At 38.2% G+C, this 26,898-nt stretch overlaps 2 long non-coding RNA genes and 1 other non-coding gene across 3 annotated transcripts; 2 read left to right on the plus strand and 1 right to left on the minus strand.

The window, feature by feature from the left end:
* Positions 1 to 4,855: 4,855 nt before the first annotated feature.
* On the minus strand, positions 4,856 to 4,962 carry LOC146955023 (small nucleolar RNA R71). Its single transcript, XR_015025223.1, has one exon. It is a non-coding gene; the product is annotated as a small nucleolar RNA R71 (small nucleolar RNA).
* Positions 4,963 to 10,751: 5,789 nt separating this feature from the next.
* On the plus strand, positions 10,752 to 15,105 carry LOC146955024 (uncharacterized). Its single transcript, XR_015015875.1, has 2 exons — positions 10,752 to 11,131; positions 12,914 to 15,105. It is a non-coding gene; the product is annotated as an uncharacterized LOC146955024 (long non-coding RNA).
* Positions 15,106 to 16,151: 1,046 nt separating this feature from the next.
* Positions 16,152 to 19,230, plus strand: LOC146955025 (uncharacterized). The gene is made up of 2 exons (XR_015015883.1): positions 16,152 to 17,156; positions 18,961 to 19,230. It is a non-coding gene; the product is annotated as an uncharacterized LOC146955025 (long non-coding RNA).
* The last annotated feature ends 7,668 nt before the right edge of the window (positions 19,231 to 26,898 follow it).

A 26,898-nucleotide genomic window follows, 5' to 3' on the forward strand; every position in this document is an offset into this window, starting at 1 on the left:
TTCATAACAATTATCAGAGTTTCGTCACAAAACGGAATGTCACATTTCTTAAAAATCATAAATGGAATAAATTAATATTTATCCTTCAAAATTTAATGAACAATTAATTAATACTTTGCAGCGGAATTATTCATCATCTAAAATTGTCTTTGGCACGAAGGCCTCATCATAAAAGTCTCATAAATAGTCTAAAACATCTCATTAGTTCAAATCTAGTAACTTTAATCATAAATCTCGTAAAACGCGGAATTATTCATCATCTAAAATTGTCTTTGGCACGAAGGCCTCATCATAAAAGTCTCATAAATAGTCTAAAACATCTCATTAGTTCAAATCTAGTAACTTTAATCATAAATCTCGTAAAACAATACGTAAGGAATAGAAAACAATAGCAAAGTCCCCATCCCGTTACATATCAGAGCACTTAAGACACACTTGTGAGGAGTCCACTCACGACCACGCTTAATCTTGGTTACCTGCAAGTTACCCATACGAAGAGCAACATTTTCAAGCAGAAGGGGTGAGATTTCTCAAACAATAATATTAAGTATATAAATCATAAATTACATTTAACAACGTAAACATCATATAATCCAACAATTATAATTAAATACTTAAATATCATCAATTCATCTTAGCAATATATATCATCACATAACAGTCATAATCATCGTCACATAACATCATCCAAATATTTCATCCTTAGATACTTCGTTAAAACATCACAACTTAACCTTTGGACTCGACAATGCATCTAGACTCGACTATGCAACTCTTATCGTCTTAAACCATCTTGAATCATCATGAAAATGCAAATGCATGTGGTACCCATCTAGGGCATAAGCCCTCGTCGCTTATGAGCATAAATATACTCCTAGGGCATGAGCCCTCGTCGCTATTGAGCAAAAGCTCCTAGGGCAGGAGCCCTCGTCTCTAGTTGAGCAAAAGCTCCATCGTCGTGGTTGAGCAAAAGCTCCAGGGCATCAAGCCCTCAACTTGAATGAGTATGCATGGACTCAACATCTTAACAACTTCGACTCGACATCTTAACATCTTACAACTTGAACTTCTTGAACAACTCATATGATTCCAATAATTTGGACGACTTCTTACGACTTCACAAATTAGACCGACACTTACAACTTAAATAAGATCAACGACAACATATGCAGTACTTATAAAGTCACATCATATCAGCATCATAACATAACAGTATCAAATGATAAACAACAACGTCTTAAGCATCGCATCAACATAAGCATCATAGATAACACATATAGTGCATATATAACAATCTCACATCATTAACAATTTTAGTCATCTTAACTTAGGCTTCCTGGATAGCTTCTAATAATCTAGACATCCTTTCTTTCCTACTCCAAGTTCATCTTAAAACTATACGATCTTTAAATAGTAACACATCTTTATATAACACATTTTTAAATCACACATTTTCAAATAATCACAACATCAATTAATTCAGAAATTACATTTAGTCAAATAATTCATCAATTACACTTTGCTAAATAACTCATCAATTACACATCTTCAAATCTCTCATCAATTAAATTCTTTGTTTAAAACACAGTGTATCAAACATGTCAAATTTAACTAACAGTGAAAATTAACTCCTTAACTAACTATGATTATATTTAATTCTAAATATAATAGCAACTCTTTACTACTATAATTATTATTAAATAAGCTATAAATTTATATAAGTTTTCAATCATTGGGTACAAATATGTTGCAACTAACAGCACGTGTGCTATTCAATTGCTTTAGTTTTAGAGATTTATATAAGCTTTCAAATATAGTTTTAGAAAAAGGAAATTGATTGCTCGTAGAAACTCTTTTCTACATATTATGTGATTTTAACAGCTAAACATGAATAGACACATAACACATCATCATTTGATACAATTCAAAAAGGCGAACGTAGCACGCACATCACTGTTCGCCGAAAACAATTATATGAAGCATATCATGTTATAACTTTGCCAACTGCAGTAACGATTTGATCACAGGAAAAGCACCGAACATATTAAATATTTGCAATTAAATTACGAATTTAACACTTCAATATCATCAATCCAGAGATAATCACATACCTTAAATCACAACAACAAAGTAGAGCACAAATTTAACTTGAATTTATCTAAAGTTCATGAAAACAAGGAAGAAAGACACAAACCCTTCACTACCCATATGTTCATATAACCCTTATAAATAGAAACTCCCCCTATACATCAATTCAATGGTTTATCATCACCTAATCATCAATTCTCACTCAAACCCTAATTCTCATAATCTTACAAAACTCATCCTAAAACACGTTAGATGCAATCTAATGATCTACAGACTTAATATTAGTGAAAGATAGTCTCACCCTTACCTTAGATTGTTTTTCTGAAATCAAAAGCAGCGTTCTTCGTTCCTAGGGTTCTCTCTCTGAGTTCTCCTCTTTCTCCAAAAAGCGGTTTAACGTAAAAACTCTTTCTAACCTAAACTTCTCTATTTATAATACTAATCACTCTTCCTAAATCTATTTAGGCCCAATAACTTATTCTTCTTTCTATTCTAACCTCCAATTCTACTTAAACTAATAATTCTCATATTCTAATAAATAATAGAATAATGCCACATAATTAAATACTAACGCCTCATATATATAAATAAATCACATAAATAGATTCTAACTTAATAAAAATAATTAAATAAAAGGAGGGCGTTACACCCAGAATAATCGTAATGCTTACGGTCCATTCACACGGGCATCCGGGATGCACTTATACCCCGCAGACTAGAAAAGCCTCCGCAGATGGATTTGTACGACGGAACAACGAATCTAGACGAGCACATTGAGAACATTGAAGATGTTCTCACCTACCGATCGGCGCGTTAAATGTAAACTCTGCGTCACCACTCTGAGACGAGGGGTTGTCACGTGGTTCAAGAACTTGTAGAGAAACTCTATTGACTGATGGAGCGACCTCTATGACGAGTTCACCACCCATTTTACTGCTTCGTGGACACAACCAAAGACGGTGGCGTCCCTCGAAGCTATCATCCAAGGAAAGAGCGAACCTCTTTGATGAGTCAATAATTAGTAGTTTTAATATAATATTTGATTCTGTTTTATTTAGATTTAAGTTTATTTTATTTAAATATTATTTCCTTTTAGAACTATTTTACTTCAATTGCATATTATTATATTTCAGGAACGAATGTTTGATAGATTGAGTCTTGGAGCAAAAGAAAGAGGATTAAGAGCTGATTCGGGATGAAAATACGAAATATGGGACAAAAATATGTCACTCCCCAAGTCAGAGAGGTGGCACGGCCCGTGCTCCCACTGGCACGGTCGTGCCAAGCTTCAGGGTTCTCTTTTGCTGCTTTTGCTTCGGAAACAAGCTACCTATTTTGACCGAAAAGCCCATGGTTTCTTGTGTAACATTCTAGTGAATAGTTGCTTAGGTTTTAAGTCGACATAAGACTATAAATATAGTAGCTAGCTATCACAACAATTCATCTTTTGTTCTCGGAATTCAATAAGTGACAATTGTCTTTCTTAATAAAAGTTCTTTCTTTCTTTATTTCCTTGTTATTTTACTTTATGCTTTTCTTCTTCTCCTCTATGTCTACGATGAACATGAGTGAGTAGACTCTTCTTGTCTTGGGATTGTTGGATAAGTCTAATGACATAATCCTAATGAAACCAAGCTTTAAACCCTAATTTTATGTAACCCTGATTTCTAATCTATTTCACCGTTCTTATAATCAATAACAAGTATTAATCGAAGGATCGAAAGATGAAGTTTAATAGTTGTTATTGATTCATCACAAATATTAAGCGAAGGATCGAAAGATGAAGTTTTAATATTGGAACAAGTGAATATAGATAAGGATTGCAAAGGCAGCAAAATAGTCTTTGCAAACCTTGAGACATATAAAGTTTCGAACTTCAAGGATTCTAATAGCAATTAAACCAGCAAAATAAGCGTGATTGCTAGAGGAACACACTCATTGAGACTGAAAGGAGAAGTGATAGGCTAAAGAGAAACTTGTCTTTAGAAATTAGGTCTAACATAAAGTTCTAGGTTTAAGGTTTTGGTTTGTGAAGGGTTTGTCATTATGATGAACCAATAATCCCAAGGCTCTTTTTATTATTATATTTTCTTTCAACCGTTTGAAAACCCAAACTTTGAAACTTAACCTTTTCTAATCATAAGCTAAAGTTAATTGAATTGAACAACTCCCTGTCGGAACGATACTCTATTTTTACTACTTCGGTAGAACCGTGCACCTACGGTTTTATCCCATCAAGTTTTTGGCGCCGCTGCCGGGGAGTTATTGCAATTTGATTTTTTTTAACGATTAGACTGAAAAAAAAATTCTTTTTCTTTATTTATTTTTATTTTTTCTTTCTTTCTTTTTCTATTTCTTTCTCATACCTTTAACTTCTTGGGAAGCATGAAATAATAACGATATGGCTGAGGAACTCACTCTTAAAGAGTATGCAACCCCTTCTAGGGAAGAGCCACATGTTATTATTGTGTACCCAACAGTTGAGGGTAATAATTTTGAAATAAAGTCTGCACTTATTTACTTAGTGCAGCAAAATCAATTTTTTGGATCACCCACTGAGGATCCGAATCTTCATGTTTCAAATTTTTGAAGACTCAGTGAAACTTTGAAGGCAAACCAAGAGGTCGTAAGGCTGCACCTCTTTCCTTTCTCTTTGAGGGATAGAGCTAGTGCTTGGTTTCATTCATTGCAAATTGGTTCTATCACTTCATGGGACCAAATGAGGAAGGCATTCCTCTCCCGATTCTTTCCCCATAGTAAAACGGCTCAATTGAGGTATCAAATCACACAATTCACTCAACGAGATGGAGAATCTCTTTACGATGCGTGGGAGCGTTTCAAAGAAATGCTTAGGCTTTGCCCCCATCATGGTTTAGAGAAGTGGCTTATTATCCATACTTTCTATAATGGTCTTTTGTTTACCACAAAAATGAATGTTGATGCAGCTGCAGGTGGAGCTTTGATGAATAAAACATCCACAAGAGCATATGTTTTGATCGAGGACATGGCCCAAAACCACTACCAATGGAAAATTGAGAGAGCCATCACTGCTGTTACTCCTCCACCCTCTAAAAAAGAGGCCGGTATGTACAAAGTTTCTACCCTTGATCATCTATCAGCTAAGGTGGACACACTTTTTCAAAAATTTGATAAATTAAGTGTAAGTGTTGTCACACCTACTCCTGTTTCACCACCATGTGAATTTTGTGGAATATTTGGCCATACTGGCGTTGAATGCCAACTAGGTAGTGCTGTTGAAAGTCCCGAGCAATTAAACTATGATAAATATAATCAAGGGGTGAGGTCAAACCAAAATTTTTATAACAAAACTCCTCAAAATCCCTTTGGACAACAAACAACACCACCCGGTTATGCAAACAACCAAGGAGTCCCTAAAAAATCCAGTTTGGAAATTTTACTAGAAAAATATGTTATGGATCAATCCAAGCAATTTCAAGAACTTAAAAATCAAACTGGATTTTTGAATGACTTTATTGTCAAGCTTACATCTAAAGTGGACTCCATTTATACTCACCAAAAAATGCTAGAGACTCAAATCTCTCAAGTAGCCCAACAAGTAGCTACTTCCTCTCAAACCCCCGGAATCTTTCCGGGTCAAACTGAAACCAACCCCAAAGGCCATATAAGTGATATTACTCTTAGGGATGGTAAACAATTAAAGGACCCCGTTGAGAATAATGAGGGAGAGATAGGGAGTGATGAGCCTCAAAGTGAGAAAGACATAGGAGAAAGTGATAAGCCAATTGTTTCACCACCCCATAAACTCAAAATTCATTTCCCACAAAGGCTTGCTAAGCCTAACCTCAGAGTGATTAAGAGTTTTTCCACCCCTTGTGTGATTGGGAGTGAAACCATTAAGAAAGCCATGTGTGATCTAGGGGATATTGTTAGTTTGATGCCATTGTCACTTTTTGAAAGGTTGGGTATAGGGTAGAGAAACCTTCTAATCGTCAAGCTAGTGACGATAAAAGAGCGCTTCGTGCGAGGCAACCCATGAGTTTTATTGCTTTTATTTTGTTTGTTTTGTGTTGTTTTAATTTATTTTGTAGGTATTTGTCCAAATATGATGCAAAAAAATGAAGAAAATTGAGCCTAGCATGACCAGAAGCTTGGCACGGCCTGTGCCTGTGACCTAGCCATTCTTCAGAGAGTTGGCACGGCCCGTGCCTGTGGTGGCACGGCCTTGCCATGGTCCCTGGCCTTCATTTACCATTTTTTTCTTCTTTCTTCTTCCTCCTTCATTCTCAAACACAAACTTCCCTCATCCTTCAACTTCTCTATCTAAACCTCCATAACATCAACCTTCAAACCTCCATATCTATCTCAATTCATCATTCCAAACGTAAACCATCAATCAAAACCAACCTTCATCCATCCAAACACCAAATTCGTACACCATTAAACCCTAACACCAAAACCAAAAATTCTTCACCAATCTCCATCATTCAACTTATAAATCTCACTTAAACCCAAACCCCATCACTAAACTAATCCTTCCCACACAAAACCTTGTCCAAACCTAACCTCCACCCACACCCACACCAAGTCAACTAGGTCAATGGCTTGAAAGAGGAAAGGAAAGGAAATTTAAGGCTCCGGAAGTGGTGCAAGCAAAAATCAATCAACAGTCCGCAATCATGGGATCAAATTCAAAGATCCTGAGCAAAAGAATAGGTATAAATCTCTAATCTCTAGAACTATCTCTCCTTCACGGTACCCTGATGTTAATGCTATGGATAGACTAGGAATAGAGGAACAAGTGATTAGGTTGTTGAATAACACAACCTTGTGCTTAGGTACCTTCAAAGGGTTATGGCTTGCACCATATAGGGTAGGAAAGATGTAGGAATGATGAGGACCGATGAGTTGTTTATGTTGTGGGCTATGCTTTATAACCACCATGTTAACATTTGTTATTATTTGCATGATTATCTTGTTTCAATTGCTAGAAAGAAACCAGATGATAAAGGTGATATAGTGGTAGGTGGAATCATCACTTTCATTGGTAGAAAATTTGGGGTAAATGTGAACAAAGGGATCAATAGGGTTGAGGGAAACTACTACCTAAACTTAGATACCTTCAATACCATGTCTTTTCTTAGAATCCATGGCCCTTATCACAATTACCAATATGTGTGGAGAGTCAATAATGCTAATTGCTTGATTATTCTACCTAATCCAGACATTACTAATCCGGAGGTGGTAGAAAACTTGGTTTATGTTGGCACTAACCCACAGGTACACAATGATGGTGATGATGGTGGTTATGAAGAGGAGGTAGATGCAAACTTGCACCATGAACAAAAAGCCGGTGGAAACTATAACGATGAACAGTGGGCATGGATGCAAACCAAAGCTCAAAGAATAAGCACCGAGCAACAAAGACAAGGTGTTGAAATGGTCGGGCTAAGGAACGATGTCCAAAGGGGCAATAAATGAAGAAAATAATCAAATGCTCCGGAACATGATGCAACACCTTCACCTCCAAGGTCCACCTTATGGACCTCAATAAAATTGTGAGCTTTCTTCTTCCTTGTAACGCCCTATTTCTATTAAAGTGATAAAACACGCGAATATAATGAATATTCAAGAAATAGACGCTACGTCTAACATAAAAATCCAAAAGCCAAACATACATGCATATATATATATATATATATATATATATATATATATATATAAATATCTCAACAGTCACAGCGGATACAAATCATATAACTCCAACAACAAAAGAAACAGAATCCAACAACAAAAGCACCGACCCTAATCAGAGCCTAGACCTACGACTCCAAATGATAACGGAAAAAGCTCCCGCTATCCAAGCACTCACCAAAGCAACTACTCCTGCACAGCGTCTACCCATCCATACAGACAGGTAGGCGGCAAAAACCACTGGGGATAAGCTTTACATTAATCATAATCACTAAATAATAATTGACATAAATAATTCAATTCAATTCTCAAATAGTTTCATGAACAATTAACTTCCATAACTATATTCGTACAACAAATCCAAGTATCACAACTAGCACTTATCAAACACGTTCATCGCCAACAAACATCATTCACATATCACAACAAGACATCATTTCAATATGCAATGCGCCTATACTCGACACATATATGCATGTGGTACCAAATCTCCTCAAGGTCGTCACCCATGATGCAACAAAAACATCATATGTAAGAGTCAATCTCCTCTTACAATTCACCTATGTAAAAGTCCATCTCCTTTTATATTTCAACATATGACTCAATATGATCATGATGCATGGACATACAACAATGACTCGATAATGCACAACAACTACCAATGACAATGTAAAAGTACACCTCCAATTACATTGACTATCTCAACAACCATTGCATTATCAAGTATTCAAGTCCACACATTCAACCAATCACAATTCAAATAAGAGTCATTGACATAGATCAATATCTATCAACATCAACTACAAAATATCACAACATTTCCATATACTCCTTATAAACCAAGTAAAATGGAACAGCACAACATTTCATGATAAACATCATATTCAACCTTCAACAACCATCCACATATCATATAAAACCATTCACGAAAGATTTATAAAGTAATTGGATTTAAAGAACCATTTTCGACATAATTGAGACAAACAATTCAAAAACCAAGCAAATAAGATCCAATGCCTCAACTAAGTATACATCTAGGCCACATATAAGTGCAGTAGAGTATACTCGGGCGTTTCACCGGCCAATTATAACAGAATCATTAAAATCACAAAGTTCGTCTCACTTTATCACTTTCAAGAAATTACCATTTTCAAATCAAAACAAGTTAGATCCATCATATCATAGTTTAAAAACCATTAAACACCTTAATTGAACTCATAGAAACCAAGTTTTATATTAAGAAATAATCCATGAGGTTTGGGTCGACTTAGAAATAGTTAAGCGGATTTTTCGTAAAATTTACTAAGAGTATTTTCCTCTTAACTCAAAAACCAAGAATCATTTCCAAGTCAAACCAAAGCCTTTGGAAAGCTAACAAAATTATCTAAAACCCCAATTTTGACTTCCCAATGCCCAAATTTGATCCCAAGGTTTGTTTAAACATTTCTAAACATGAAAAGATACACAAAATCATATAAAACTTGCACCAAAACATCCTCTTAACAAAAATCATCATTTGACCCATTTTTATGAAAACCTCAAGAACAACACAAATTCATAACAACATCAAAGATTATGATTACCCAAGGTTTCTATCATCAACAACAACACCTCACAACATCAACAACAACATCTCATATCATCAATTTTTGGGCAAAACACTAAGCATACATATGTACATGATTTAAGCTTGCAATTTGATCATCAACAACTCAATTAACATTCAATTTACATACCCAAACATTGCATCACAACATAAGCACGAATTTACCAATTAATTCCACAATAATCAATTATTCAAATAAGCACTTAAGTAAAGAATTAGGGTAGAAGCTACAACTAAGTGATTATGATCAAAGACTAACCCCCTTACCTTAATTCTTCACAAATTCAAACTATGGCTTCACTTTAGCTCCCACAACTTGAATCTCTAGCTCTCTCTAGCTCTCCTTCTTGAAACCCTTTATCTTCTTTTGCTCTTTCTCTTTCTACCTCTTCTCCCAATTGAAAATGTTGGTGTAAACCCTATTTTCTCAAAGAATAGTGTTTATATAGGCTCTATCTAATTGGGCTCAACTTACAATGCCTTAATGGGCCTAAACCATTACTAATCTAACCCAAAATGTTATTACTCACTTAACGGAAAAATATAATACTAACGGTCACTTACCGTAATAAAACAATTCACTACAACTCCCTAGCACTTAGTAAAGTAACAACTCTCACTAAGCACTAAAAATAATCCTCATCGAAATTACTAAATCACCCCTACTCATAAAATGTCCAAAATACCCCTGAATCCAAAATGACCGAAATACCCTTCTAACATCGAATTCTACAATTCCCAACCAAAAATACACACAGAGGCAAATAATCACATAAGAGCACATATTAACACACATAGGAGAATTAAATAAATAATAAAATAAATCTAGCGAAAAATCTGGCTGTTACAACTCTCCCCCACTAAAAGAATTTTCGCCCTCGAAAATTACTTGAAGGAAACAACTCTGGATACGAAACCCTAATCCTACTCTCCGATTCCCAAGTGGCACTCTCACCAGTCGGTCCAACCCAAATCACTTTAACCAAAACGATCTCCTTGCCATGCAAACGCTTCACCTCACGATCCTCAATCTTAACTGGCCAAGTCTCAACGGTCAAATTATCCCTTACTTCTATATCATCCACTTGAATTACATGAGACATATCATACAAATACTTCCGCAACTGAAGCACATGAAACACATCATGAAGATTCGACAAAGATGGCGGTAACGCAATCCGATACGCTACAACCCCAACCTTCTTAACAATCTCAAACGGTGCCATTCCGATACTGTAACATCCCGCTTGTCAGCTAATCAAAAGTTCGTCTGATGAATGTGTCAGAGGACAAATGATCATGGAAATGTCTATTAATGGCATAAGTCAGGTATGAGTTAGATATTAGAGATTAAGTGTTACAGAACGTCAAGTGAGACGAAAGATATTAATGAGTAATATTAGTCAAGAGTGGACTTAAGCATCAGTGTCGGATTTAACACGCTTGAGGCAAGGGTATAATGGTATTTGCACACGGGAGAGATATTTATATGTTGTTGGCCCAAAAATATCTCATTTTTCCAACTTCCTTCTCTCTCTAGGTTTTTGGGTGAAGAATTCTCTCTTCCTTCTCTCTAGAGGCCGCCCCCTTTCCTCCTCTCTAGCCCCTCAAACTCTTCCAAGATCATCAAGGGATAGGCAAGCATGAATCAAAGAAGCTTGTGGGCAAGGAACAACAAAAGGGAATGAGTAGAAGCTTGGATTCAAGTTAGGATTTGAACTTTGAGAAGCTTGAAGCTTGAGGAAAACACAAGAAACAACCTAGGTGAGTTCCATAGATAGAATACCCACCTTTGGGTTTGTGTAATCTTGTAGAAAAATCATGTTTTATGTTAGTTTTGCTTTTATGAAATTTAAGTAACCCCAAGGTAATTCTTGTTGTTTACATACTAAAAATTGCCATGAGATATGTTTAAATGAATCTATATATGTTGTTGGATGTATTGGTGCATTACAGGGTCCAATTGGTCGAGTTTTGGGTCGAAAATGGCAAAAACCCGTAGCCGAAAGCACCGAAAACGCAAAAATTCGCAGCGCTGCGCCTGTACAAGGGCGTTAGGCGCCCACAAGTCAGGGAGCCAGCGCTAGGCGCCAGGCGCCCTAGACAGGACAACGTTCGCGTTGTTCTGCGCTCGGGTGCTTGGGGCAGTCGCGTGGGGGTTCGTAGCGATCGTTTCGGTGTATTCTTGTACTGTTTTTACTTATCTTTCTACTGGTACAAGCTTGGCTTTATCAAATCATGAAATTTATAAACGGCTCGTAACTTGGGTTTATGGCATTTTCGGTCTTCAGAAAGTATTGAAAATTTGCACACATCGTCAATTGATCCTTGCACCATTAATCATGGCAATCTTAGCATGTATTACAAGGATGGCTCAAGAGAGTTTTAGCCGAATTATTCGGGTAGCAAAGAACTAGGCATGGGATGAAAGTAGAGTCTTGACATAGCTTGTCAAGAACTAGAATAGTTAGTAGAGAATAGAATGTTAGGCATGAGTAGTATGCTTGACTAGTTGCGAAGTGGCATAGAGTAATCTCTTCGAATAGAAACTAGAGTGCCATACGAGTATGGCAAGACGTGAATTGATTAGATATCTCTTCACCTAGTAAGTTAAGCAAGCACATAGTTTACCTCTAGTCGAATCGCATAGACATCCGAGGTAAAAGAGATAGCTAGTATAGATTTAATACTCATGCATATATTTAGACCAAGATTTTAATGAAGTTGTGAGGCGATTAGATATCTCTTCACCTAGAAGCTTTAGCAAGATGTAGTGGTCGTGTCTCTTGTGTCCACACTAGGTTGGTTCAAGAGGTTTCCATTAGGTGAAACGGGGTTAGCCGTAAGGATCCCGCACGTCACTGCAGGAGTGCCGTTGGTTATACCTTAGATAGGTTTCCATCGGATAGATAGGGATTGCGCTCGGGGTTACTCCACTCGGGGCTTTCCGTAAAATGAACTCAGATAATATTTATTTGTTAAACGCTAACGTTATGAATGAACTTGACTATGCATATTTGTTAGATATATTTATGTTATGTCATAGAGCCTTGACGTAGGTCGTCAAGAATTAGTAGAGCCTTGGCGTAGATCGTCAAGAATAGTAGAACATAGACGTAGATCGTCAAACTAGCAGGATGGAATATGTTGTTAGATACAACATAGTTATGCATAGAGCAAGTATAGAGAAAGATATACCGTTGACGATATTAGGTTTTCCCTAATCGTCCGGGTTAGAATCGTGTCATGATTATGTTAGACTTGGGCCTTAATGCATAGAGCGTATTCTTGGCAATGCGGTTTTAGTTTCCCCTCGACCGCCATGACACGTATAGGAAGTGAAGCCTATAACAGTGAGATAAGACTATGACGGCCCTAGTATGCACGATCGTCTAAGTATGCAAGTCCCCACACACGTATAATCAATCGTCAGGTTGTATTCTAGACACGTGGTGACCGTAGGTTTCCCCTGAGGTTGCCTATAGCCTAGGATTTAGGGGAACTCACTGAGACATTATGTCTCATCCCAATCCTTATTTGTTTCAGATAAACAGGTTGGATTAGCAAGCTAGTAGCTGAATGGATGTTACGACAAGTGTTCGTTCGTACCCGCTGCAGGATGAGATGGATAATCAAGGATGCATTCATAATATCTTTAGAAAAGTTGAGTTGTATTATTATGTACGAACGCATTTGGTTGTATATATATATATATATATATATATATATATATATATATATTCATTCGTAGTTGTTTTGTTGTAAAATTTTAATGTATCCAATACTAAACTTAACGCACGTGCTAGACATTCTAGATACGTCTAGTATGGGTGTTACATTTGGTATCAGAGCAGGTCGATTCAGACCGTGCCTTGGGTCATTAAGTTACAACAAAGGTAGTGGGACCATTGGGTTCCGGGTGAATGTTCTAGTTGTTGTTGTTAGTTGAGCCTGATCAACTCAATTTAGCATTCGACGATTAGAATGAATGCCTGAGAGCTGAATAGGACCCTGGAGGAACGAAGTATGTGATTAAGATGCACCGGAAAGTAAGAACTCGGAATGAGTATTAGTAAAAAGTTGATCGTGCCAGTAGGTGGCCGGTGAATTAAGCAAGTATAAGTATGAATCCTTCGGGAATGTAAGGCAATGTTAAGAAGGGGCGCTTAGACAGTGTTGGGTAAGTTGTTGATGATACTTCGTATACCCGTAAGTGGAGAATACAAAAATATCTTAGCAGGACCTGAAGCTTCAGTAAGGGTCGTAGTTAGAACGGAATTGTATTCCAGAAAGTAAGCGCAAGGCTCCAAGATAGAGAGCAGTCGACGTAGGTTGACGGGATTAATAGACTCTCAGGATTAGCGTTATGTTATTGAGATTATGGACTTGAATGTTCAAAGTGAACGAGGTTCTAGTGTTCGGGAAGCTACGTTAAGCGGTAACGCAGAGAAGTAAGCTACTCGTAGTAGAAAAAGGATTCAGTGAAAGTTTTATGTTAACAAGAATGAAGCATTAGTTTCCAAAGTGCCGAGAGTTGTATCGAATTAGGTTGATGCTTGCCATGCATATGTAGTAGGATATTTTAGATGTTGGGAATGACTGATGTGCATTAAATTACTTGAGAAATAAAAATTTATGCAAACTATGTTTTGAAAAAAAAAATTGAGCTGAAGAAACTCATCAATAGCGAACCCAGAGCAAAAATTTTCAGTTCGTCTCTAGGGAATGCAGTGACTATTGGAGAGTTGTCTTCACCATCTTTTATGCAATGAGAAATTGTTTTTTTTTATATCGAGTGACGAATGCATATCACCCCCTAAAGTTTCAAAAGGGAAAAAGGCATGGGCAACCATCAACGAAAATCGATCTGGTTTAACGTGACTTTGGAAGTTAATGTGTCAAGAAATAAGAATGAGTTTAGACCAAGAGTTTAGAGGCACCAATATCTAGAATGGAAGTTACAGATGTGAAGGCATAAAGTAAGGAGTTAAAGTGGTGCAGTTATATGAAATCACGAGGATTTGGATTTCGCAGTGTTAAGAGTACCCCTCGAATCTATGTTTTGCTTGATGAACTTGCGAAGGCTCGTTAGGATGCTAAGTTGTAAAGTTTACATAATTTTAGAAAGACATACGCATATGGGTGATTGAAGTTGATATTTTTTTTGAAATTCAAAATGAAATTTTTTAGGTACCGGTTTGTTACGACTCGTGTAGTTTGGGCTATACTCACTAGGACTAAGATTTGATGACACATACGTGTTATCAACTCGTCCTGGGATTTTAGAGTAACGACTGGGACCTAGACTCAGTATATGTTTTATATATAGTTGTAAATCATCAACGTCAATGACTCGTGTGCTAATTTACGAAATTTTATTAGAAAAAAAATTTTATTAACGAGCAAGCATAGGAAGGATTGAGCAAAACATAGTATGCGAGATACGAAGCTACAATGTTAGATGCATAAGGAAGTATGTCTGAGTGCAAGATGAGTCTACCATGGGATGTTGTAAGCGCGTTTCATGGAATAGTAGTTATGTAATAGCAAAGATGTGCTCCTTGAGTTAAGTTGCTCAGGAATAAGAGTACGTATGACATTGATATGTCCAGAGGTAAGTTTCCTTGAGGTTCAATCTTACCAACAAAGAGTAGAGCGAGGTTGCAGAGTAGCATGCAACATAGAAATATTGAGCAGAGTTCAAGCAGACATTAATGTAATAATAGAAGAAGAATAAAGGTTATTCGTCTCGACGGATCAGAGTAATGGTTGATGGCAACCGATGGGAATCAGAGTAGCGCAACGGAAGTTAATTAATTAATTAAGTTGCGAACAGTAGCCATGGAACATGGAATTTTGTAGTAAGAATCCTTGTGGAAAGCGAGGAGTTCTCGTTATGTTAAGTAAGTATAGATGCTTATGCAGCCAGTAATGATTAAAGTAAAAGTTTAAAGAAAGCATCTTCACTCAGGTAAGATGAGAAAGACTAGAGTTAACACAAATGAATTAATCGAGTTGCCTTTTGGTGATGTCTAATTCGTAGAAGAGCTGTTGGTTATTCAGAAAGAGTATATGCTATGTTAATGGAGTACGGTTGATGAGTTATGCCTGACGAAGTACATACCCTCTTATACCATGCTTGTTAAATGATAACGATACCTTCTAGAATGGTGTCAAGCCATGATTTTATAACTTTTAAGGATAAGATTGGTATTGAGGAACTTGGGAACGATGTTTATTTTAAAAAAACATGAAATTTCACATTGTTAAAACTGATGAGATACGTCGTAAGCGGGTAAGCTCACTTAAGACGTACAGACTTCAGAACTAGCTTGTTAGAGACAAGTGTGAAGGAGAGTCATAAAACCTTTTTTTTTTCAGATATAGAGACTCGTCCTGTGGTTCTGCAGTACTAGTATAGACTCAGTTTTAAAATGATATTTTCTAGTCATGCATCTATTCGTTCCAAGTGCCTATGTACCAAAGTTTAGAAACTCTTAGAAACAAAAGCTAGAATGAGTATCGTTATTAAATAACAAGCAATGGCGCTAGAAAGTATGCAAATACTAGAAGATAGAATTTTATGAATGACAATACCCATGTGATACTTATGTCGTACGAGATGCACACATTTGTGCTTTGAGTGTCCAATGCAAGTGCAAATGGACTTAGTAGAAAGTTTCAAGAGCATGTGAATCACCAGACAGGTTAATAGATTGTCAGATGAATCAGTGTAGTTGAGCTCACTTCTTTATGCCAAGTTAAACGAGCTACCCATGAATTACAGTTCAGGGAGACTATGAAGATTATGTATGCGTGATAAGATGTATGCATGAAAAGATGTGTTAGATACAAGTAAGCACTGCAGAGCAAACCTGGATATCAGTAGAACTCCAGTTTAAAGGCAAATCCTGAGTGTTTCAGATAGAGAAAAGTTACTTAGATGCAGAGTTCATGTTAAGCAGAGAAGGAATATATCCGAGACAAGCAATCCTCATATATCAAAAGTTAGTTTTAATCACTATGTTCTTAGATAGTTCTGTGATTGAGGAAGACGTTAAGATAGAAAAGATCATGTTCGTTTATGCGGACTGAGAAGAGGCAGAGTTACGTGTTGATAAGGAAAGTGTATTTCAAACTCCTTGAAGTGATTTTAATCAGATGCAGTATAGCAGGAACCAAAGGAGACAGATTTTAGTTGCAATGATTGTAGATGATTTCTAAATTTCGAGGACGAAATTTTTTTTAGGGGGGTAGAGTGTAACATCCCGCTTGTCAGCTAATCAAAAGTTCGTCTGATGAATGTGTCAGAGGACAAATGATCATGGAAATGTCTATTAATGGCATAAGTCAGGTATGAGTTAGATATCAGAGATTAAGTGTTATAGAACGTCAAGTGCGACGAAAGATATTAATGAGTAATATTAGTCAAGAGTGGACTTAAGCATCAGTGTCGGATTTAACACGCTTGAGGCAAGGGTATAATGGTATTTGCACACGGGAGAGATATTTATATGTTGTTGGCCCAAAAATATCTCATTTTTCCAACTTCCTTCTCTCTTTAGGTTTTTGGGTGAAGAATTATCTCTTCCTTCTCTCTAGAGGCCGCCCCCTTTCCTCCTCTCTAGCCCCTCAAACTCTTCCAAGATCATCAAGGGATAGGCAAGCATGAATCAAAGAAGCTTGTGGGCAAGGAACAACAAAAGGGAATGAGTAGAAGCTTGGATTCAAGTTAGGATTTAAACTTTGAGAAGCTTGAAGCTTGAGGAAAACACAAGAAACAACCTAGGTGAGTTCCATAGATAGAATACCCACCTTTGGGTTTGTGTAATCTTGTAGAAAAATCATGTTTTATGTTAGTTTTGCTTTTATGAAATTTAAGTAACCGCAAGGTAATTCTTGTTGTTTACATGCTAAAAATTGCCATGAGATATGTTTAAATGAAGCTATATATGTTGTTGGATGTATTGGTGCATTACAGGGTCCAATTGGTCGAGTTTTGGGTCGAAAATGGCGAAAACCCGTAGCCGAAAGCACCGAAAACGCAAAAATTCGCAGCGCTGCGCCTATACAAGGGCGCTAGGCGCCCACAAGTCAGGGAGCCAGCGCTAGGCGCCCTCCCTCTGGCGCCAGGCACCCCAGACAGGACAACGTTCGCGTTGTTCTGCGCTCGGGTGCTTGGGGCAGTCGCGTGGGGGTCCGTAGCGATCGTTTCGGTGTATTCTTGTACTGTTTTTACTTATCTTTCTACTGGTACAAGCTTGGCTTTATCAAATCATGAAATTTATAAACGGCTCGTAACTTGGGTTTATGGCATTTTCGGTCTTCAGAAAGTATTGAAAATTTGCACACATCGTCAATTGATCCTTGCACCATTAATCATGGCAATCTTAGCATGTATTACAAGGATGGCTCAAGAGAGTATTAGCTGAATTATTCGGGTAGCAAAGAACTAGGCATGGGATGAAAGTAGAGCCTTGACATAGCTTGTCAAGAACTAGAATAGTTAGTAGAGAATAGAATGTTAGGCATGAGTAGTATGCTTGACTAGTTGCGAAGTGGCATAGAGTAATCTCTTCGAATAGAAACTAGAGTGCCATACGAGTATGGCAAGACGTGAATTGATTAGATATCTCTTCACGTAGTAAGTTAAGCAAGCACATAGTTTACCTCTAGTCGGATCGCATAGACATCCGAGGTAAAAGAGATAGCTAGTATAGATTTAATACTCATGCATATATTTAGACCAAGATTTTAATGAAGCTGTGAGGCGATTAGATATCTCTTCACCTAGAAGCTTTAGCAAGATGTAGTGGTCGTGTCTCTTGTGTCCACACTAGGTTGGTTCAAGAGGTTTCCATTAGGTGAAACGGGGTTAGCCGTAAGGATCCCGCACGTCACTGCAGGAGTGCCGTTGGTTATACCTTAGATAGGTTTCCATCGGATAGATAGGGATTGCGCTCGGGGTTACTCCACTCGGGGCTTTCCGTAATATGAACTCAGATAATATTTGTTTGTTAAACGCTAACGTTATGAATGAACTTGACTATGCATATTTGTTAGATATATTTATGTTATGTCATAGAGCCTTGACGTAGGTCGTCAAGAATTAGTAGAGCCTTGGCGTAGATCGTCAAGAATAGTAGAACATAGACGTAGATCGTCAAACTAGCATGATAGCAGGATGGAATATGTTGTTAGATACAACATAGTTATGCATAGAGCAAGTATAGAGAAAGATATACCGTTGACGATATTAGGTTTTCCCTAATCGTCCGGGTTAGAATCGTGTCATGATTATGTTAGACTTGGGCCTTAATGCGTAGAGCGTATTCTTGGCAATGCGGTTTTAGTTTCCCCTCGACCGCCATGACACGTATAGGAAGTGAAGCCTATAACAGTGAGATAAGACTAGGACGGCCCTAGTATGCACGACCGTCTAAGTATGCAAGTCCCCACACACGTATAATCAACCGTCAGGTTGTATTCTAGACACGTGGTGACCGTAGGTTTCCCCTGAGGTTGCCTATAGCCTAGGATTTAGGGGAACTCACTGAGACATTATGTCTCATCCCAATCCTTATTTGTTTCAGATAAACAGGTTGGATTAGCAAGCTAGTAGCTGAATGGATGTTACGACAAGTGTTCGTTCGTACCCGCTGCAGGATGAGATGGATAATCAAGGATGCATTCATAATATCTTTAGAAAAGTTGAGTTGTATTATTATGTACGAACGCATTTGGTTGTATATATATATATATTCATTCGTAGTTGTTTTGTTGTAAAATTTTAATGTATCCAATACTAAACTTAACGCACGTGCTAGACATTCTAGATACGTCTAGTATGGGTGTTACAGATACTAGAATGAAAACTGTTGTTGTAAGTAAACTCAATCAACGGTAAACATTCGACCCAACTGACACCTTGCTTCAACACACAAGCTCTCAACAAATCTTCCAAACTCTGAATAGTCCTCTCCGTCTGACCATCAGTCTGGGGATGATAAGCAAAACTCAACCTCAACTTAGTTCCCAAAACAACCTGCAAACTCTCCTAACACATAGAAGTAAACCTCGGATCCCGATCCGACACAATACTAGAAGGAATACCATGCAATCTAACAATCTGCTCAATGTAGATCTCAGCCAACTTCTCCACCGACATACTGGTCTTGATAGGAACAAAATGTGTCGACTTCGTCAACCGATCAACAATCACCCAAATCGAATCAAAACCCTTCACATTTTTCGGCAAAGCTCCAACAAAATCCATAGAGATACTATCCCACTTCCACTCCGGTAAAAACAACGGTTGCATCAAACCTGACGGTCTCTGATGTTTAATCTTAGACTTCTGACAAACCAAACAAGCATACACAAACTCTGCGATCTCCTTCTTCATTCCAGGCCACCAAAACAACCTCTTCAAATCCTGATGCATATTAGTCTCCCCTGGATGAATACTCAAACTACTTCTGTGACCTTCTTCTTAAGCTCAAGAACATCTGGTACACAAACACGATCACGAAACATCAAAACACCGTTCCCATCCAACCTGAAGTCTCCACCCTTGCCTTGATTAACCAACGCCACACGATCTACAAGTTCCAAATCTTCCTTCTGTCCATTCTTAATCTCTTCCAAAATATTACTCGTCAGCTTCAACATCCCTAACCTCACACTATCCGGCGTCAACTCGCTAATCAAACTCAAATCTCGAAACTGCTCAATTAATTCCAACTCTTTAACCATCAAAGCAGACATATGCAACGACTTCCTACTCAAAGCATCAGCAACAACATTTGCCTTTACAGTATGATAACTCAACTGAAAATTGAAATCCTTAAGATACTCCAACCATCTTCTCTGCCTCATATTCAACTCCTTCTTGTCAAACAAATACTTCAAACTTTTGTGATCACTGAACACTTCAAACTTAGAACCATACAGATAATGCCTCTAAATCTTCAACACATACACAACAACCGCTAATTCGAAATCGTGAGTCGGATAGTTCTTGTCATGCACTTTCAACTGCCTCGAAGCAAAAGCTACAACCTGATGATTGTGCATAAGCACGCCACCAAGAACCATCTTAGAAGCATCACAATACACAACAAACGATTCCTTCGGATTCGGCAAAATCAACACTGGAGCTGAAGTCAACCTCTTCTTCAACTCTTGGAAACCCTTCTCACACTTAGCATCCCAAACATAAGGTTGTCCTTTCCGAGTCAACTGCGTCAATGGCAACGCCAACTTAGAGAATCCCTCAATGAACCTCCGATAATAACCTGCCAACCCAAGAAAGCTTCTAACTTCAAAAACAGACTTAGGTGATTCCCACTGCAACACTGCATCAACCTTCGACGGATCCACGGCAATACCACCTTTAGAAATCACATAACCAAGGAAACTCACTTCCCGCAACCAAAACTCACACTTCAACAACTTAGCAAACAACTTCTTCTCCTTCAAGACTCCCAACACAATCCTCAAATGCTCGGCATGCTCTTCTTCCGACTTTGAATACACCAAAATATCATCTATAAACACCACCACAAAACTGTCCAGAAAAGGATGAAATATTCTATTCATATATTCCATGAAGACACCTGGCGCATTAGACACTCCAAATGGCATCACAGAATACTCATAGTGTCCATACCCCGTTCGAAACATAGTTTTGGATATATCTTCTGCCTTTACTCTTATATGATGATATCTTGACCTCAAATCGATCTTGCTGAACACTTCCGCACCAACCAACTGATCCATTAAATCATCAATCCTCAGAAGCGGATACCGATTCTTAATCGTCACCTTATTCAACTGTCGATAATCCACACATAACCTCGTGCTTCCATCCTTCTTCTTAAGCAACAACACTGGAGCACACGCCACGTAGAAACACTCGGCCTGATAAACTACTTCTCGAGCAACTTTTCTAGCTGATTCTTCAACTCACCCAACTCTGATGCAGACATCTGATACGACGCAATCGAAATAGGACTCGTTCCCGGTACCAAATAAATTGCAAACTCAACTTCCCTCTCCGGCGGTAATTCGATAATGTTGTTCGGAAAAACTTCTGGAAACTCTTGCACTACCGGCAAATCACCAACTCCTTTCTCACTACCCTCATTCAAGGAAGCAAACATCATGAACGCACTAGCTTCACCGTCCAAAGACTTCTTCACTTGCTCCGCGGTCATGAATTTCCCACCTTCCTCAGCTACCGGCTTAGAAAACGTCACACTCTTGGTCAAACAATTAATGTTAACACCAAAAGTCAACATCCAATCCATGCCAAAAATCACGTCCATATGCTTCAATGGAAGACACACAAGATCCAACTCAAAATCAACGTGACCAAAACTAACAGGACACTTAGCACACACAAAAGAAGTAGTTGTCGAACCACTAGCCGGGGTGTCGATAACCATCCCTCGAGACGATAGAGTCACAACCAAACCCAAACGCTCAACACAACTAACTGCGATAAAAGAATGAGTAGCACCAGTATGAATAATTGCAATCAAAGGAGTACTATTGATAAAACACATACCTCGGATGAGATTATCCGAATGCTCCACCTCTTCCGCATTCAGTGCAAACAACTTCCCCGCCGCCTTCTTCGGCTTGGTACATTTAGTACTGATATGACCCTTCTCCCCACAATTGTAGCAAGTGATCTCCTTTTCAACATAAGTACACTCAAAAGCCTTGTGACCCGCTTTCCCACACTTGTAGCATCTATCACCTTTCCTGCAATCACTAGCCAAATGACCCAATGTGCCACACTTAAAGCACTTAACCTCAGCAACATTCAACTTAGAGCCTCCACCACTTTCTTTCTTCTTGCCTTTGTCATTGTTATACGGTTTCCCAAATCCATGACTCTTTCCCTTCTTATCATTCATCGCCTTATAATGGTTCACCTTGACCTTTCCAGCTTCATCAAACATACAGCACTTGTGCACCAAAGTATCGAAGTCTCGGATCTCCTGAATACACATGTACTGATAGATATCGGGCCTCAAACCGCTCTCGAACTTCACACACTTAGAAACCATAGCATCCTCCGCATTGATGTACGGACAAAACCTCGAAAGATCCTCGAACTTAGCCGCATACTCAGCCACTGAATGGTTCTCTTGCTTCAGATTCAAGAATTCCACTTCCTTCTTGGTCCTCGAATCCTCAGAAAAGTACTTCCTCAAAAACTCAGTCTTGAACCTAGCACAAGTCACAGCCTCTCCACTAGCCTCAAGCCTTCCCTTAGTATTGGTCCACCAATACTGAGCCTCCTCAGCAAGCATATGAGTAGCCAGAGTTCTGAAGCAACTACGAGGGTCCAGAGTGTTAAAAAAAGCAAGAAAGCATCAAGTGCTTGAATGGCTAAATCGCGGCGCATTTACAGGCAACGTGACGCGATTTTCAGAACACAGAGGCATGTTTTTGAGTGGCTTACATCGTGGCGCGATGGCTGGAAGCGTGTCACGATTATAAAGAAGGATCTGGAATGACTTTGAGATTTTAAGGCATTGTGACGCGATTGTTTACAGGCGTGGTGCGATTGTGCAATCAGGAAAATATTTCCTATTTAAACAAAAGTCTGATGGTGAAACAAGGGTTACGATTTTGGAGAACAAAAGTGCGATTTTGAGACTTGAAGACTGCTTGAAGGGCGATTTCCTCCTCCTTTACTCAGTTCATGTATGTTTTAATTCTTTCATTGATTATGCTATTTGTAAACTCAATTATGAGTAGCTAAATCTCTCAGAGATTAGGTCAGAGATGAATCTATGTAACCCTAATTAATCTATGTTGCTGTGAAACTCTATTGGTTATGAATGACAATCTAGTTTTTATTCAATTCAATTGTTCTTAATGCTTTTTATATCCTGATCAAATATAAACATGATTTTGTGAGAACGAATGACTACTGACCATAGCTTTCGACTTAGACCTAATTGAATTGTTCTAATAAACATGGTTAGTCTAGGAATAGATAATCTTTTGTTAGTGATATTAGGTTAACGTACTTAAACCTTTGATGATTATTAGACCACCTAAGGAATTAGGGGCTGTAGTTTAAGAAGAGGGTCCTAACTCAAGGGATTGATTAGGGCAAATTTGTTAACTATCGTGAAACTAGAGAATCATTCGTAATAATAGGTGCAGTATACCAATTAGGGGAACCATAGAGGATTCGACAGACCTGATCTCATCTTTCTCCATATTTTCTTAACCAATCTTTATTTTCTGTTATTTGATTTCATAAAATCAAACCAAATCTACTGCCTAGTGGCAATCCAAAAATAACTTTTATACATCCTATTTCTATAACGCAATTGAATTATTAAGGTTAAAACAGTCCTTGTGGGATCGATATTTTTACTACTTCGATAGTTATTGGTACACTTGCCAAACATCTATCAAGTTTTTGGCGCCGTTGCCGGGGACTGTTGAATTATTTCAACAAGGCAATTACATTATAATTTAGGATTTCTGCAATTTAATTTTCTGTTTTTAAAAATTTTCTTTGTTTCAGTATTCATTCATTATTTTTGTGTCGTGCAGTGCTACTAAGGTATTTTGCTGTTTATGCGAGGTAAACAGAGCGCCGACGAATTAGAGTACGATCCTGAGATAGAAAGGACTGCTAGAGCACTTCGGAAAGCTGTCAAGTTGCAAAGGTTATCTCAATCCGTTCCACCGGGTGTACGGGAACCAATACCAGAGCCGACTCCTACTGAATCTGAAACAATCTCTTCTCCTAAATCTACAACTATGCGAGAACTTGTACCACCGAGACCAAAATTGGGAGACTATGGGTTAACTACTCACCGTGGCCAACTGACCCACACTTTTCAACCTGCAAACCCCGTTGCGTTTGACATCAAAACCATCGTTCTGAATGGGTTGAGAGACAAACAGTTTGATGGGACCGAGGCCATGAGCCCACATGAACACTTGAGCCGCTTTGCTGAAACTTGTGAGTTTTGTGTACAACCAGCCACTGTGACCGATGCAGAAAAGAAGCTTAGGTTGTTTCCTTTCACCTTGACCAGTAGAGCAAAAGATTGGTTGTTAACTATACCCAATGGGACTGTCCAAACTTGGGAGGAGCTGGAGCTAAAGTTCCTCGAGAAGTATTTCCCTATGTCTAAATATTAGGAAAAGAAGATGGAGATTTCAAACTTCAAGCAAGGAGAGAATGAGTCACTATATGATGCTTGGGAACGATTCAATTTGCTTCTTAAGAGATGTCCTAACCATGAGTTCACTGAGAAACAATACCTCCAAATCTTTACTGAGGGGGTGACACCAAACACTAGGATGTTCTTAGATGCTTCCGCGGGAGGTAGTGTTAAGAGTAAAACTGATCATGAAGTTCAAGCTCTAATTGAAAACATGGCTAGCAATGAGTATCATGCTGAAGCGAAAAAGAAAGAAAGAGGAGTGTTTGGGGTTAGTGATCAAACTGCAATCTTAGCCAACCAAGCAGCCATGAACAAACAGATAGAGACTCTAACAAAGGAGTTTCAGAGTTTCACTTTGGCTCACAAGCCACAACAAGTGGCTGCAATTAGGTGTGACTTATGTGGTGAAGGACATGCTAACGGAGAGTGTGTACCTGAAGGGACTAGTGAGGAAGCCAACTACATGGGAAGCTACCAAAGGCAGAATCAATACTACAACCAGGGCATCAACAAGCATCCCAACTTAAGCTACTCGAATAACATTGCTTTGAACTCTTAAATGCTTAATCCTCCACAACAACAACAAAGAAAGCCTTCAGCTCTTGAGGAGACTATGATCAATTTCATGAAGATGACACAAGGCAACTTTGAAGAGATGAAGAAGAGTCAAGAGGCTGAAAGAAAGAACAATGAAGCCTCTAGAAAGATGTTTGAAACTCAGCTGGGGCAATTAGCTAAGCAATTGGCTGAGCAAAACAAAGGGGGATTCTCAGGTAACACGTAAGACAACCCTAAAAATGAGTCTTGCAATGCTATTGAATTGAGGAGCAAAAAGGTTCTCGCACCTTTAGTTCCAAAGGCTCCAAAGAAGGTTGATGAAGTAGTAGTAGAGGTGGAGAGTGATGATGAAGTTGAAAGGGATGAGGAGATAGTTGAAAAGGAGAATGATCAAGGAGTAGTCGAAAATGAAAAGAAGAAAAAAATAGAGGGAGAAAAAAGTGAGAAATTAATAGATGAAGATTCAATCTTGAGGAAGTCGAAGAGTCAAATATTGAAGGATGGAGATAAACCACAAGTTATTCCATCATATGTAAAGCTACCATATCCTTATCTCGAGAAGAAGAAGAAGAAGAAGGAGGAAGGACAATTCAAGAAGTTCATGCAACTTATTTAACAACTTCAGGTGAACATTCCTTTCAGTGAAGCTCTTGATCAAATGCCTTTGTATGCGAAGTTCATGAAAGATTTGTTGACTGGAAGAAGAAAGCCAAAAGATGATGAGAACATTTCTCTTTCTGAGAGTTGTAGTGTTATTCTCCAAAAGAAGCTACCACCTAAGCTAAAAGATCCTGGTGCTTTTACTATCCCTTGTTCTATTGGACCGGTAGACATTGGTAGAGCTTTATGTGATTTAGGGGCAAGTATAAACTTGATGCCTCTCTCAATGATGAAGAAGCTTGGATGTGGTGAGCCAAAGCCAACAAGAATGACCCTCACTTTAGCTGATCGGTCAATCTCTTATCCTTTCGGAGTGATTGAGGATGTGCTAGTTAAGGTTAATGAGCTAGTATTTCCAGCAGATTTTGTGATCTTAGATATGGCTGAAGATGAAGACATGCCACTCATTCTAGGAAGACCATTCCTTGCAACTGGTCGTGCTTTGATTGATTTTGAGATGGGTGAGCTGATGCTGAGATTTCATAATGAACAAGTGGTGTTCAATATCTTTGAGGCAATGAAACACCGAACTGAAAATCCCAAGTGTTACCGAATAGATGTTGTTGAAGAAATAGTTGAAGACGATTCCCATGAACCTCAACCAACACAACCAATGGAAAGAGTAATTGTAAATTCTATAGAGAGTTGTGAGCTTGATGAAGACCTTGAGGTGAGTGAATGTGTCAAGCAACTTGAGGCAAGCAAGCAAGAGTTGGAACCGGTGAAAGTCGAAGAGATAATTGGTGAAGACTCAACAAGGGTAACAACTTCGAGTGGAGAAGGAGAAAAAAAATCCAGAATTGAAAGAACTTCCCTCTCACTTAAAGTATGTATTTCTTAGCAAGGATGCCTCCAAACCAGCAATCATCAACAGTACCTTGACACCTTTAGAAGAAGAAAAATTGATGAGGGTGTTGAGGGACAATCAAGGAGCTTTGGGGTTGAACATTTCTGATTTGAAAGGTATTAGTCCAGCTTATTGCAAGCAAAAGATACACATGGAGGCTGAATACAAACCAGTGGTTCAACCTCAAAGAAGACTGATGACAGTCAGTCATGCACTATTTTTAGAGTCTTTTTCATGATATTTTTGAGTTCACA

This window comes from Medicago sativa, chromosome 1, assembly GCF_051527215.1.
Source record: "Medicago sativa cultivar Bolivia chromosome 1, Bolivia_mono, whole genome shotgun sequence".
NCBI classification, from domain to species: Eukaryota; Viridiplantae; Streptophyta; class Magnoliopsida; order Fabales; family Fabaceae; genus Medicago; species Medicago sativa.